We start from the raw sequence: 17,015 nt of genomic DNA, 5'->3' as shown, positions 1-17,015 counted from the left end.
CGCTAAGTATATCACCATCTCATCTGCAAAGAGTGATAATATGGTTTCCTCATGACTTACTCTATTTCTTTTAGTCTCTTTTTCTTCTCTTATTGCCAAAGCTAACATTTCTAATACAGTATTGAATAGTAATGGTGATAGTGGGCAACCTTTTTTTTTTCACCCCTGATCTTATTGGAAATGGTTCCAGTTTATCCCCATTACATATAATGCTTACTGATGGTTTAGATGCTACTGATTATTGTAAAGAAAAGTCAGTTTATTCCTATACTGTCTTTTGTTTTTAATAGGAATTGGTGTTGGATTTTATCAAATGCTTTTTCTGTATCTATTAAGATAATCATATGATTTTTGTTAGTTTGGTTCTTGATATATTTGATTATGCTGATAGTTTTCCTAATATTGAACCAGCTCTGCATTTCTGGTATAAATCCTACTTGGTCATAGTGAATTATCCTGGGAATGACTTTTTATTATCTCATTGCTAATATTTTACTTAAGATTTTTGCATTAATATTCATTAGGGAGATTGGTCTATAATTTTCTTTCTCTGTTTTCATCTCACTTGGTTTAGCTATAAACACCATATCTGTGCCATAAAAGGAATTTGGTAGGACCCCTTCCTTCCTTATTTTTTAAAGTAGTTTATACCATTTTGGAATTAATTGTTCTTTGAATGTTTGGTAGAATTCGCATGTGAATCCATCTGGCCTGGAGATTTTTCTTGGGAAGTGGATGAATAACTTGTTCTATTTCTTTTTCTAAAATGGGACTATTTAAATAATTTATTTTCTCTTCTATTAACCTGGGCAATATATATTTTTATAGATAGAATTCCGTTTCATTTAGATTATCAAATTTGCTGGCATATAGTTGGGTAAAGTAACTCCACCCTTCCTAAGAACCAAGAAGTTTAGGTTCCTTCCTGTGTCACCGTGAGTAACTGAATGGAAAAATTTTGGTCCTGGAACAGAAGTCATTGTGCTACCATGTAAGTTTCCATTTTTTTTTCAGGGAATGTGTGTAGGAGTGGAAAAAGCTTGGCAGGGGGACCTCACTCCATTGGATCCCAAGAGGACCATGTTGATATAAGGGTGAGGGAGTTTTTGGGCTGGGTTGATGGTTCTAGTCATTTTATATCCTCAGTAGAGCTAGTGAGCTTCTGAAGGTAACATCATTTTCTTATAGACCCTCTTTTCCAGGAACCCTCAATCTTGTCAGCCTGTTCACACCCATGAATCCCTATATTCTTAGCTTTGAGAATCTTCTGACCTTCAGAGTCTCTGATAATCTGGGAAGTGTCTGGCCCAAGGGACAATTCCTGTAAATCCAGGACCATCCTTGTTCCCTGTGATCCCCTACATCTCACCAACAACCTTTCCTGCTGCTCTGGGTCCTTTGTGCCTCTTACCCTTCATTACTTAGATCTGAGCTAGAGGTGAAGAAATAGGTCAGGGTTTGGGTGTTAGGGGATTTAAGGGAGTCAAAGTTCTATCTCCCAGGAGAAAGTATGAATGTATTATCTCTGCTTACTCTATCCTCATCTCTGCTTTATTCAGTGGAACAACCAGTGCTGAAAGAATCAGGGGGAGGCTCTCACACAGCTGGAAACAGCCTGAACCTCAAATGTGAAACCTCTGATTTCCAGTTCAAGACAAGCAAACTTGGCTGGTACCTTTGGGCACCTAGTCATGCCCCACTGGGACTGACCAATCTCGACAGTATTTCTACAGATGCCACTGAAGACCGGATCATCACCTCCACAGAGGATAGTGGGAGGAGAATTTTCCTACAGATTAAGGACTTGAGCCTCAGAGATTCTGGCCAATACCATTGTGTAAGGAACATGGGCACTGGAGATGACACAGACAAATTGTTCTTTGGTCTTGGGACAGATGTGACTGTGGAGTCTGGTGAGTACCTTTACTATCACTGTCCCATGAAAATCTTAAGATTTCAGGGCACACAATCAATGTTGGTTCCAGACCAGAAACAGTGTTTCCTATCTCCCAGTCTTCTCTCTCCACCACAGTATACTCTGTGACCATACACAGCTAACATTTCTGCTCTAAGCTGGTAATCCTTTGGGAATGGATTATAATAGGTCATTAAAGGGCTACAGAGTCACATCATAAAAAGACCCAGTGACATAAGATATGAAACAATGAAATCCTGAGACTTGCCAACTCCAATGACAATCAGGAGTTTAGAGAGTTGGGAAGAGGAAAGGAGCCTGGTTTGGGAACAGCATAGGCATGTGAGTTGGGGACATGGGAAACAGGCTGGGGCTGGGCAGGAACTGGGGCTGAGGTTTTTTTTTTTTTTAATAGTTACTTAGTCACATGAATTTGTTTTCTTTATACAGGGCCAGGCTGAGGTTGTGGGGGGGGGGCAGGAAATTTAGAGGCAAAGTTTGTCTTTTACAGTTATATGTTGTTCATATGTGTGCTTTCCCCACATCTTGGGCTAGGTCCAGGGAGGGGACAGGAAACCATTATTTTCTTGCAGGAATTGGAACCCCACTGTTACCTAACGTATTCTTGGCGAGGAATCAGGATGCTGTGGCTTGCCTAATCAGGAACTTCTACCCCAAAGAAATCCATGTGTCCTTGGCTTCCCCTGGGGCTTTGATCTCAGCTCAGACCTATGTTCTGGCTCCCATGGCCAATGGCATCTATAGTGCTGTACAGATTGGCAGGATTGGTGAGAATGATACAGTAACATGCACAGTAGAGCATCTTGGGAAAGAGATACATGTGTCCCACAAACCAGGTATGATTAGCCCTTGAGGGGAAGAAGACTGAGAAGAGGGATATTTTAGTCTAAGAAGGGGCATCGTGTGTTCACTGAAGAACAGGGATAGGAATAAAGGCTGTGTCTGGGGATGGGTTAATACAAGATGCTGAGCAAAATTTTAAGCTAGGGAAAAGGGTCCTGGAACTGGAATGTGAGTCCCAGGATAGAAAGGAGTATCCTAATGTTGGAGGTAGGATTCCTAGTCTGGAGACTAGGTCTTGGATTGAAGGGGACAGCTAGGATCAGAACATAGTGCTAGGTTGGGAAAGTGGTTCCTGATATTGAGGTGGAGAGGGATGTGTGTGCACTGGCTAACCCAGTCCTGGTGCCACTGAGGATCAGAACTTTGTCTGAGAATGTGTTTCTTACTTCAGAGCCTACTGGACCAAATCCTGGAATTGCCCCTAACCAGAAACTGTCTTGTTCTGGGCAGGATCTCTTGGGTGAGTTAAATATTCATGATGAAAAGGTAGAGCTAATGAGATTGAACCTGAGAGACTTATAGGAAAGAAAAATCCAGTAGTGGCCAGAAGGGCAAATTGGAAAAGCTTAGAAGTCTCCAGGAAGCAAGTTAGCACTGACATATAAGGAATAAGTGTTTGACTATAAGGACAATTCAAAGGTAGAAGGGGCTGTCTGAGGAGGCAAGAGACCACCTCCTTGAGGCTCTTCCAGGAAAGACTAAATGATACCATTTTGAGTATGTTGTATAGGGAATTCCTTCTAGGCACAGGCTAGAACATTTAATCATTCAGGTCCTTTCTAAGTGAAGTTCTTTGAATCTATGATCCTACTAGTTACTTCTTTTGATAATGATCATCCAGAATTCAGCATGATAATCACTCCAGATAGCGTATCATATTCACAGTATGCATGTGTTATAATTCTGGGATCAAAGGACATAATGTTATCCAAGGCTCAGGAAATGTGATGTTCCATAAACTGAGCTAAACCTTCCCTGCTCCTTCATAATTCACTTTCTCTTGATTCCTCACAGTGGTTGCTCTGAACATATTTTACTCTCCTCTTTCTACCCTTGTCTTCCACTATTGCAGCAGAAATGCTATTTCAAATTGAGCTTGTTTTCTTTATATTTGTTCCATATATTGTTCCATCATTATTTCTGTCTCTTGTCATCCCTTGCTTGATTCATTCAAATTATATTTTATTTTCCTCACCTCATTCAATTTTAAAAAATCAAACCCAATATATCCTAACATGTATTTACCATCTACGTACTTTGTACAAGACATTAGGAATTCAGTAGGAAAAAATGAAAGACAGTTTTCGTCCTCAAGGAGCTTACATTCTACTGGAGGACAAGATATAACATACAAACAGATAAATATATACATGATTTTTTGAGGAAACAAAGAGAACCAATAAATAAGTGGATGAGACCAGACTTTCTGTTTGAATTGGCATAAGAACTGAGTGTTGAAGTAAGCTAGAGATTCTAAAAATGGAAGGAGAGAATATAGTCCAAATTGGGATGACATGAGAGGAGTTAGGAAATAGAATGTAAGTTTAGAGAACAGCAAATAGGCCAGATAGGTTGGAACATAGAATGTATGAAGGGGGAATAATAATATGCATTAAATATGGAAAAGTAGATTAGAAACAAATTGTGAAAAAGTGCAATCTGTCCTGGAGTCAGTAGGGAACCAGTGAAGATTCTTGAGGTAGGGAAATGACACAGTCAGACTTGTGTTTTAGGGAGATAATTTTGACAATTGTGTAAAGGATAAATTTCAGATTGGCAGAGACTAAGGAGGAAGATCAATTGGGTAGCTCTTGTTATAATGTAGGTAAGAAATGATGAGACACCAAAACCAAGATGATGACTATGAATGGACAAAAGGGAGATAAGAAATGCAGAATTGAAAAGATATGACAACAGATTAGATATGTAGGGTGAGGAAGTGAAAATGAGGATCGTGCCAAAATTATCTGGGTGAGTAAGAGGATGGTGGTTCCTTACAATAAACAGGGAAATTTAGAAGAAAGGTAGCTTTAGGAGGAAATATAATGAGTTCCATTCTGGTCATGCTTGGTTTGGAATGCCTAAGTTGTATCTTAGTGGAGTCAGTTTTAAATTTGAATCTCATCTTTGATATCTATTAGTTATGTGACTATGGACATAACTTTTGAGCCAGTTTTTTAAAATATGTATACACACATTTATACATATATATGCCCATAGATAGATAGATAATCACATTTGATCTTCCTGCCTCCCAGTCCACCACTGAACCATTTTAAAAAATAATAGCTTTTTATCTTCAAAATACATGCAAAGATAGTTTTCAATATTCACTCTTTTTTAAATTATAACTTTTTATTGATAGTACATATGCATGAATAATTTTTTTTACAGCACTATCCCTTGCACTCACTTCTGTTCCAATTTTTCCCTTCCCTCCCTCCACCCCCTCCACTAGATGGCAAGCAGTCTTATACATGTTGAATATATCCTAGTTACAATATCCTAGATACAATATATGTGTGTAGAACCAAACGGTTCTCTTGTTGCACAGGAAGAATTGGATTCAGAAGGTAAAAATAACCTGGGAAGAAAAACAAAAATGCAGTTTACACTCATTTCCCAGTGTTCCTTCTTTGGGTGTAGCTGATTCTGTCCATCATTGATCAATTGGAACTGAATTAGATCTTCTCTTTGTCGAGGATATCCACTTCCATCAGAATACATCCTCATACAGTATTGTTGTTGAAGTATATAATGATCTCCTGGTTCTGCTCATTTCATTCAGCATCAGTTCATGTAAGTCTTTCCAAGCCTCTCTGTATTCATCTGCTGGTCATTTCTTACAGAACAATAATATTCCATTACATTCATATACCACAATTACCCAACCATTCTCCAATTGATGGGTATCCATTCATTTTCCAGTTTCTAGCCACTACAAAAAGAGCTGCCACAAACATTTTGGCATATGCAGGTCGCTTTCCCTTCTTTAGTATCTCTTTGGGATATAAGCTCAGTAGCAACACTGCTGGATCAAAGGGTATGCACAGTTTGATAACTTTTTGGGCATAATTCCAAATTATTCTCCAAAATGGTTGGATTCATTCACAACTCCATCAACAATGTATCAATGTCCCAGTTTTCCTGCATCCCTTAAAACATTTATCATTATTTTTTCCTGTCATCTTAGCCAATCTGACAGGTGTGTAGTGATATCTCAGAGTTATCTTAATTTGCATTTCTCTGATCAATAGTGATTGATTTCATATGAGTGGAAATAGTTTCAACTTCATCATTTGAAAATTGTCTGTTCATATCCTTTGACCATTTATCAATTGGAGAATGAGCCAGTTCTCTTTATTGATAAAATGGCAGTAATAACTCATATCTACCTCATGATATTTTGGTGAAAATCTTGAGGTTTTGTGTAGATTATTTTGCAAACCTTATAAACACTACAGGATTAGCCAGGATTAATGTTTCTGCTAGTTAGAGTAGACCTTTAGAATCTAGCATGCCTCCCCTTGACCTTGACCATTGCCCCCTGTAGAAGGAAATGAGCAGAGGAACAAGCTGCTATTCAATGTTCTGGGTCTGAGACTACTATTCATGAAGATTATGATCATCAACACCTTCTTCACTGCCATGGCCTTGATCTTCTGAGGTAATAATCTAGCTTTAGTCTATCTTTCCATTCTTTCTAACTTCTCTTGTACCATTAATTTTAGCTCCTTTCTGTTCCCTCAGATTCTCCTTTGTAGTTCATCATAGCTCAGCCTCATCCCTTTCCAAAGTGTCCAATCTATCTCCTCAGACTCTTCTCTGTCCCTTAGACCATTCTTTAGTCTCCTTGCTATATGTTTTTCCCATTTTTTTCACAGAATTCTCTTTGATCTGTCAGAATTTTCCCATGGCTTCTTCCTCATTCATTATGCCCCATTTGCTTTAGCCTCCTTTCTGTTATGGTTTCTTCCTATTTCCTTTCATTCTTCTTCAGCTTCATTTCAGGATCCCTTTCTCCTTGGTCTCATCTCTGCCCCCTTCCATCTTGTTGTCTCTTCTTTTTCTTGAGACTGGACCTTGGGTTTCCCTCCTAAGGGACAGGGAAATACAATGGGTTTGGCATCTGACTCCATGACTTTTATCTTTTATCTCCTGCTTCTCTAGGAACAACCTGAGGAAGAAGGTCTAAGAAACTACTACTTGGATTCTGGATCTCTTCTGGGGACTCGAAAATGACCTCTGGATAATCTGAAGATAACTCCAGAATGACCCCAAGAAGCCATAATTAAACCAGTTACATACAATCCCCTTTGAACTGCAAACTCTTCAGTCCTGAGTCTATATTTCCCTTGATGTAGTATTCCTAATTACCTTAGTCCTGCAATAAAGACAAGAAAGCCTTCTCTAGGCTTCTATATATCATGGTGTGGTATCTGTCAACTTAATCTACTGTGATAACTTCCCTGCCTTCCCCCACTACTTTCCCTCTATTGGAGACTGACAAGAAGATGCACTCATGTTAATGGGAACCTGCCCATGAGAACCACAGAGAGCACGTGTGTAAACCAATGTGAGAATGATGATGACGATAGCTAGCATTTATAAACACTTTCTTCTCAACAGTTCATAGAACCTATACAAAAGTCAAATTAGTCTCAATTTATTTCTTTTGTAACTATAACCTTATTGTTCTTCATTCTGGGGCAAAAAAAAAAATCCAGATCTGATTCTGCTTCCACATAGATAGTACATCAGGTGCTTGGAGACAGTGATCATATATATATTCCTACTAGGTTCTCTTCTTCAAGTCAAATGTCACCTGCTCCTTATATGATGTGGACTTTTCACTGCCCTGGTTGCCTTCCTCTACATGATCTCCACTTTATCAATATCTTCTTTCTTTTGTTCCTAGAACCCAACACAACACTCCAGAAATGGCCTCATTAATGTGGAGTTATTGTTTCATTGATTAGTCATGTCCATATCTTTGTGAGCCCATTTGGTGTTTTCTTGGCCATGATACTGGATCCAGTTCATTTTATAGATAAAGAACTGAGGCAAGGTTAAGCCAGTTGTCCATAGTTACACAGATAGTGTCTGAGAGCTGATTTGAAGTCAGATCATTTTGTCTCAAGGACTGGAACTCTATCCACTATTTTTCCTAGCTGCCCTTAAGATACAGTGCTGCTTCTTTATTTGTGGAAGCAAGGCTTCTTCTAAAGACCCATGATTATATTAACCTTTTTGGAAGACATTATAAAATGATCCATATTTTGGTTACATTACTAAAACTTCAAAAATTTTTTCAGACAAACTTCCATCTAACTATGTTTTACTCATTTTGCATTTTTTAAAACTACAAACTTTTTATATGCCACTATTGAATTTCATCACCTTAGACTTAATACAACTATCTAATCTGTCAAGATCCTATTGGATTTTATATTATCTAATACACCTCTATTTTTTAATAAATAGTTTGAAAATTTTTTATCAAGTACTTTGTCAGATGCAGTGGCACTTACTAATCTACTAGCTATTAAGACAGTTTCATGGTATAGAGAATAGAGTACTGGACTTGGAGTTAGGAAAAGCTGAATTTGAATCTTGCTTCAGACAGTTACTAGTAGTATGAACTCGGGAAATTTGCATAATTTTTCAGTCTCAATTTTATCATCTGTAAAAAATGGGATTGTGGGAGAGTGAGACACAATATGTACACAAAAATATTAAAGGGCCCAAAATAGGATAGGCCCTCTCCTGGAGGAATGTAGTTGATGATGTTTTTGTGTCTTGAATGGTTACATGGGCTGTTATATCTGTGAAAGCCACCATGTGGCACTCAAAGCTTGCTGTATCTACTTACAAGTTAATCAATTGTTAACTTCCTGCTCTACTGCCAGGCATTGTCCTAAGCACTCATGAGAGAAAGAAAACCCCAAACCAATATGTGCTTTCAAGAAGATCATAGTCTAATGGGGAATGTGCTCCATGAAAGACATGAAAGATATTGTGTACAAATGAGTGAAGATGAGACAGAATGTTTTGTATAAAGAATAATTCAAAGGTTAGTTTGGCTGAACTACAGAGTGTGTAATGAAGGGGATTTGCATATTATGGGCTAGAAAGGCAGATTGGAGTCAGATTATAAAGACTTTAAATATGAAACAGAGTAGTTTTATCTACATATAATAAGGAGCCACAGAAGTTTATTGAGAAGAAGAGTGACATGATGAGATCTACATTACAAGAAATAACTTTGGCAGCTGTGTGGAGAATGTACTGAAGAGGCTAGAGACTTGAGGCAGGGAGACCATTTAAGAGGCCATTGCAATAGTCCAGGTAAGAGATGATGATGGCCTGAACTAGCGTCAAGGCCACATGAATAGAGGGAATGGATGGATGCTAGAGATGTAACAGAGTTAGAACTGTCAAGACTTGGTAGCTGATTGTTTGATCCACTCACAATGATTGGAGTGAAGTAGAATAAACAAATTGAAGGTGACTCTACGGTTATAAACTTAGATAACTGGAAGAATAGTGATGGCCTTAACAGATATAGTTATAGCAGGGTTGGCTACAGCTGCCCTGCCTATTTCTAATCTGTTACATGTGCTCACATGGATACTTTGAAGATACTAAAGTCTCTCATGTGTGATTCAGAACTGAAGGGTCTTGGATGTTTTAAGTGTGACAAAGCAATCCTTTATTAGTCATTCAGCAGAAATACTATTGCCTCCATAGATCTTTAGAAAGGAGTCACCCATGTTCAATTCCCTCTTCCTGTCTACAGTCTGAAGATTCTGTCAGTACTACTGAAGTCTATCCCTGGATTGAAGGAGAAGGCTGACAGTGAGAACAGGGAGATTCAAGATGAGTTTCATTCAGCACCTTTGACTACTCCTTCTGCTTTAAGGCTGTTGTTGGTTGTTTTTTTTTTTTTTTTTTTTTTTTTTTGCCTGATCACAGATGATGCTGAATAGTGATCCTGAGATGGATTGTGTCAAAATCTTGAAGCCAAGTCCACAAATTTGAGATATTGGAGATTCTGGGTCGATTGGTCAGAGTCTGCAGAAGAAGTTTTTGGATCAGAGAAGACTACTGAGAAGAGGATGAGACTACGCCTGGCTTGTCAAATAGGTCATCTATCTTTTTTTTTTTTTTTTTTGTTTTCTGGTCTATTTAAAATTTTTTTTTTTTATTTAATAATAACTTTGTATTGACAGAATCCATGCCAGGATAATTTTTACACAGCATTATCCCTTGCAATCACTTATGTTTCATTTTTTCCCCTCCCTCCCTCCTCCCCCCCCCCAGGATGGCAAGCAGTCCTATATATGTTAAATATGTAGCAGTATATCCTAGATACAATACATATTTGCAGAACCGAACAGTTCTCCCACTGCACAGGGAGAGTTGAATTCAGAAGGTAAAAATAACTTGGGAAGAAAATCAAAAATCAAATAGTTCACATTCATTTCCCAGTATTCCTTCTTTGGGTGTAGCTGTTTCTGTCCATCATTTATCCAATGAAACTCAGTTAAGTCTCTTTGTCAGAGAAATCCACTTCCATCAGAATACATCCTCATACAATATCGTTGTCGAAGTGTATAATGATCTCCTGGTTCTGCTCATCTCACTTAGCATCAGTCCATGTAGGTCTCTCCAAGCCTCTCTGTATTCATCCTGCTGGTCATTCCTTACAGAGCAATAATATTCCATAACATTCATATACCACAATTTACCCAGCCATTCTCCAATTGATGGGCATCCATTCATTTTCCAGTTTCTAGCCACTACAAACAGGGCTGCTACAAACATTTTGGCACATACCGGTCCCTTTCCCTTTTTTAGTATCTCTTTGGGGTATAAGCCCAATAGAAACACTGCTGGATCAAAGGGTATGCACAGTTTGATAACTTTTTGGGCATAATTCCAGATTGCTCTCCAGAATGGCTGGATTCGTTCACAATTCCACCAACAATGCATCAGTGTCCCCGTTTTCCTGCATCCCCTCCAACATTCATCATTATTTTTTCCTGTAATCTTAGCTAATCTGACAGGTGTGTAGTGATATCTCAGAGTTGTCTTAATTTGCATTTCTCTGATCAATAGTGATTTGGAACACTCTTTCATGTGAGTGGTAATAGTTTCAATTTCTTCATCTGAAAATTGTCTGTTCATATCCTTTGACCATTTATCAATTGGAGAATGGCTTGATTTTTTATAAATTTGAGTCAGTTCTCTATATATTTTGGAAATGAGGCCTTTATCAGAACCTTTAATTGCACAGATGTTTTCCCAGTTTGTTGCTTCCCTACTAATCTTGTTTGCATTCGTTCTGTTTGTACAAAGGCTTTTTAATTTGATATAATCAAAATTTTCTATTTTGTGATTGGTAATGGTCTCTAGTTCATCTTTGGTCACAAATTTCTTTCTCCTCCACAAGTCTGAGAGATAAACTATCCTATGTTCCTCTAATTTATTTATAATCTCGTTCTTTATGCCTAGGTCATGGACCCATTTTGATCTTATCTTGGTATGTGGTGTTAAGTGTGGGTCCTTGCCTAATTTCTGCTAGTATTTGGCACTTCACTGTGCAAAATAAATGTTAATTGCTTGAAAAAAAAAGATATTATATTATGTTGGAAGAAATGGTGCAGTGGCTGAAATCTGGGAAGACTTGCATAAACAAGTTATACAATTAAAATATACTCAAGACAAACAGTTTTGAAAGAATTATGAACTCTTAGCATAATGGCCAACCATGATTCCAGAGAACTAATGAAGAAATATTCTACCCTTCCCTGATAAAGAGTTGAAGGACTCAGAGTACAGAATGAGACAAATTTTTTTTGGACATGACCAATGTGGACACTTGTTTTGATTGACTATATATATTTGTACTGCATTTTCTTTTTCTTTTATTTTTAGCTGGAGAAGAAAGAGTGAAAAGGCCAATTTTTGCTGATTGAAACAAATAAAACATAATTTTAAAGTAGTATTTTTATTTTTAATTTTTATTTTCAGTTATAATTTTTCCCTCTCTCCACTCTCTTCCCAATCATCGAGTAAGTAAGAAATGTTATACCCATTTTATATATTTTTCTGCTGGATTGCTTTCTGTTCTTTCAGCAGTGTTTTGTTGTTGTTGAATACTGAGTTTTTGCCCCAACAGCTGGCATCTTTGACTTTATCAAAAACAAAGTTATAGTGGTCATATATTTCTATATATTGTGTACCTAATCGATTCCATTGATCTACCACCTTATTTCTTATCCAGTACCAGATTTCTTTTTTGTTTGCTTTTTGTTTTCAAAGTAAGTGAATAGATAGCTTTCAATGTTTCCCCTTGCAAAACCATGTGTTCCACAGTTTTTCTCCCTTCCTTCCTCCTACCCCCTTTCCTACACAGCAAGTGATATATGTTAAACATGTGCAATTCTTCTATACATATTTCTACAATTAAGATGCTGCATAAGAAAAATCAGATGAAAAGGGAAAAAGTGGGAAAGAAAATAAACAAACAAACAAAAGGTGAAAATAGTATGTTGTGATCCATATTCAGTCCCTAGAGTCCATCTACAGATGCAGATGGTTCTCTCCAGAATAAATGTATTAGAATTAGCTTGAATCACTTCATTGCGGAAAAGAGCCAAATCCATCAGAATTGATCATTACATAATCTTGTTGCTGTATACACTGTTGTTTTGGTTCTACTCACTTCACTTAACATTAGTTCATGTAAATCTCTCCAGGCTTTTCTGAAATCATCCTGCTGAATGCTTTCTTATATAACAATAATATTCTAAAAATTCATATACCGTAACTTATTTAGTCATTCTCTATTCAATATTCTCCAACTGATGGGCATCCATTTCCCTGCCACTGTAATAAAAAGGCCTGCTACAAACATTTTTGCACTTGTGGAATCCTTTTCCCTTTTTTATGATCTCTTTGGTTCAATGGAGACACTGCAAGATAAATGGATATGCACAGTTTGATAGCCCTTTGGACATAATTCCATATAACTCTCCAGAATGGTTAGATAAGTTCACAGCTCCATCAACAATGTATTAATATCCTAGTTTTCCCACATCCCCTCCAACACTCAGCATTATCTTTTCTGTTATTTTAGCCAATCTGAGAGGTGTGTAGTGATACTTCAGAGTTGTCTTAATTTGCATTTCTCTTATCAATAGTGATTTAGAGCGTTTTTTCATATGACTAGGAATGATTTCAATTTCTTCATCTACCAGATTGTTTTGGTGATTACATCATCATAGTATATTTTTTGGGAGTATAATTTGAAATCTGGTAGTGCTTCACTTTTTCCCTTATTCTCCCCCCACCCTTTTTTTTTTGTTGTTGTTTCTCTTGATGAAATTTGTTGTGTTTTTTTTCTAGTTCTATAAAATAGTTTGATACTTTGATTGGTGTTACACTCATTGATTTAGGTAATGTTACAATTTTTATTACATTGGCTCAGACTTCCCATAAGCAATTATTAATCTCCAGTTGTTTAGACTTATCTTTATTCCCATGATAATTGTTTTGCAACTGTGTCCATATACAGGACTCCTTTACTTATTTTTTGAAGTAGTTTATTTAGTATTAGAATTAATTGTTTGTCCAGTCCTGAGATTTCTTTTTTCTTTGAGAGTTCATTTTTGTCTGGTTTAATTTCTTTCCTTAAGTATTTCCTATTTCCACTTTAGTTAACCTGGGCAAATTTTTTTTTTAACTAATCTTCCATTTCGTTTTTATTGTCAGTTGTTACATAATTGCCAAAATACCTCCTAATAAACTGGAAACCGAATGGATGCCCATAAGTTGGGGAATAACTGAATAAGTTATGGTATATGAATGTAATGGAATATTGTTCTATAAGAAGCAATCAGGAAGCTAATTTTGGAAATACCTGGAGAGACTTATATAAACTGATGCTAAGTGAGTGAAGTGAGTAGAACCAAGAGAACATTGTATACAGCAAAAAGAAGACTATGTGATCGAATGAAGGACTTGGCTCTTTTCAGCAATGAGGTGATTCAGGTCAATTTGAATAGACTTTTAATGGAGAGAGCCATCTGTATTCAGAGAGAGGACTATGGGGACTGAATGTGGATCACAACATGACATTTTCTTCACCGTTGTTGTTGTTGTTTGCTCACTTGCTTTCTTCTTTCTCATTCCCCATCCCCCCTTTTTATCTGATTTTTCTTGTGTAACATAATAAATGTGGAAATATATTTGGAAGTACTGTACATGTTTAACTTATGTTGGATTACTTGCTGTGTTGGGGAGGGGGAAGGTAGAGAGAAAGGGAGAAAAATTTGGAACATAAGGTTTTGCAAAGGTGAATGTTAAAAACTATCTTTGCATATATTTAAAAAAGGCTATTGTTATAAAAATTAAAATAGCTAATAGTAACATATCATTTTATTTTATTTTATTTTATTTTTTTAAATAACTTTTTATTGATAGAACACATGCCAGGGTAATTTTTTACAGCATTATCCCTTGCATTCACTTCTGTTCCAATTTTTCCCCTCCCTCCCTCCACCCCTTCCTCCAGATGGCAAGAGTCCTTTACATGTTGAATGGGTTGCAGTATATCCTAGATACAATATATGTGTGCAGAACCGAACAGTTTTCTTGTTGCACAGGGAGAATTGAATTCAGAAGGTATAAATAACCCGGGAAGAAAAACAAAAATGCAAGCAGTTTATATTCATTTCCCAGTGTTCTTTCTCTGGTTGTAGCTGCTTCTGTCCATCTTTGATCAATTAAGGCTCTCTTTATCGAAGAGGTCCATTTCCATCAGAATACATCCTCAAATAGTATCGTTGTTGAGGTATATAATGATCTCCTGGTCCTGCTCATTTCACTCAGCATCAGTTCATGTAAGTCTCGCCAGTCCTCTCTGTATTCATCCTGCTGGTCATTCCTTACAGAACAATAATATTCCATAACATTCATATACCACAATTTACTCAGCCATTCTCCAATTGATGGACATCCTTTCATTTTCCAGCTTCTAGCCACTACAAACAGGGCTGCCACAAACATTTTGGCACATACAGGTCCCTTTCCTTTCTTTAGTATCTCTTTGGGGTATAAGCCCAGTAGAGACACTGCTGGATCAAAGGGTATGCACAGTTTGATAACTTTTTGAACATAGTTCCAAATTGCTCTCCAGAATGGCTGGATGTGTTTACAATTCCACCAACAATGTATCAGTGTCCCTGTTTTCCCACATCCCCTCCAACATTCCCCATTATCTTTCCCTGTCATTCTAGCTAATCTGACAGGTGTGTAGTGGTATCTCAGAGTTGTCTTAATTTGCATTTCTCTGATTAATAATGATTTGGAGTATATTTTCATAGTAACATATCATTTTAAAAAGAGATCTCAGTATCTTAGAAGAGAATGAGTTCATAGCTCACTTGCCTTATTACCTAACATATCTTTCCCCTGATATTTCACTCTTCCTTAGTATGACTCCCAAAATGAATTTGACATTTTTCTTAAATTATATATACTAAAGTGAAATTGAAAGTAAAAAATATATGTAGATTTTAAAACTTTGGAGTTGTTGTTCTTACCAGTTCCAATTTCCTTTATTTTATCTTCCAAGGACCTTGGATTTTATAATTGAAATGTAGAGAGTATAGTATAACTCCCCATCCACTATCTGTTGCTTCTAGAAAGTTGCATCCATGAGAATCTCAAACTCCTGACCAATTGCAAGATTCATCCATGGTCAGTCTCACTATTCTTTTCTTTCTTTCTTTCTTTTTTAATAATTATAACTTTTTATTGACAGAACCCATGCCTGGGTAATTTTTTACAACATTATCCCTTGCACTCACTTCTGTTCCGATTTTTCCCCTCCCTCCCTCCATCCCCTCCTCTAGATGGCAAGCAGTTCTATACATGTTAAATATGTCACAGTATATCCTAGATACAATATATGTGTGCAGAACCAAACAGTTCTCTTATTGAACAGGGAGAATTGGATTCAGAAGGTAAAAATAACCCAGGAAGAAAAACAAAAATGCAAACAGTTTACATTCATTTCCCAGTATTCTTTCTTTGGGTGTAGCTGCTTCTGTCCATCATTGGTCAATTGAAACTGAGTTAGATCTTCTCTTGGTCAAAGAAATCCACTTCCATTAGAATATATACTAATACAGTATTGTTGTTGAAATATACAATGATCTCTTGGGTCTGCTCATTTCACTCAGCATCAGTTCATGTAAGTCTCTCCAAGCCTCTCTGTAATCATCCTGCTCCTGGTTATTTCTTACAGAACAATAATATTCCATAACACTCATATACCACAATTTACCCAACCATTCTCTGATTGATGGGCATCCATTCATTTTCCAGTTTCTAGCCACTACAAACAGAGCTGCCACAAACATTTTGGCACATACAGGTTTCTTTCCTTTCTTTAGTATCTCTGTGGGGCCAGTATGACTATTCTTTTCAAGTATCATTGCAAGTCAGAGAATAAGTGTGTCTACCCATTGAGAGTCAGCTAGAAGAAACACCTTCCAGGGAAAAGTGCTGCTTTGCCCTTTTAAAACCCCTATATTCATATGATTCTGTCTTTTGTAATTCCTTTGATGATAATCTTGAACTTTTCCCTTTCAGCCTTCTTTTTTTTTAGTTTCGTACACATGTAGAGATGTGGGGAGAAACTGGTTTTCCTATTGTACATTGGGAGGGTATGATAGCAAATGCTATGATGTAGAATGAGGAAAATTGAGGAGATAAAGGGCATTAATAGCTGTGGGAATCAGGGAAAGCTGAAGTGATGGAAGGAAGTTAAAGATTTATAAATGTGGAAATGAGGATAAAATACATTTCAGTAATATATAACGGCTTGTACAAATGTGTAGAAGCAAGAGCTGAAGTATGAAGTCAACTGAGCCAACCATTTTGGAGAGCAATTTGGAACTATGCCCAAAGGGCTATCAAAGTATACATACTCTTTGATACTACAGTGGCTCTACTGGACTTATATCCCAAAGAGATCATAAAATAGGGGAAAGGACCCACATATGTAAAAATATTTGTAGCAGCCCTTTTGTAGTATAGTAGACTACACTACTACTAGTAGATACAAAATTGGAAGTTGAATAGATGCCCATTAGTTGGAGAATGGCTGAATAAATTATGGTGTATGAATGTTATAGAATATTATTGTTATATAAGAAATGAT

The 17,015-nt window shown here is 36.9% G+C and overlaps 1 long non-coding RNA gene across 1 annotated transcript; it reads left to right on the top strand.

Annotated features, from left to right (window-relative positions):
* Positions 1 to 917: 917 nt before the first annotated feature.
* Positions 918 to 7,207, top strand: LOC127544695 (uncharacterized). Its single transcript, XR_007949515.1, has 3 exons — positions 918 to 991; positions 1,572 to 1,913; positions 6,950 to 7,207. It is a non-coding gene; the product is annotated as an uncharacterized LOC127544695 (long non-coding RNA).
* The last annotated feature ends 9,808 nt before the right edge of the window (positions 7,208 to 17,015 follow it).

This window comes from Antechinus flavipes, chromosome 1, assembly GCF_016432865.1.
Source record: "Antechinus flavipes isolate AdamAnt ecotype Samford, QLD, Australia chromosome 1, AdamAnt_v2, whole genome shotgun sequence".
Classification (NCBI taxonomy): domain Eukaryota; kingdom Metazoa; phylum Chordata; class Mammalia; order Dasyuromorphia; family Dasyuridae; genus Antechinus; species Antechinus flavipes.
The sequence above is the reverse complement of the archived record's forward strand: the minus strand, read 5'-3'. Positions and strand labels throughout refer to the sequence as shown.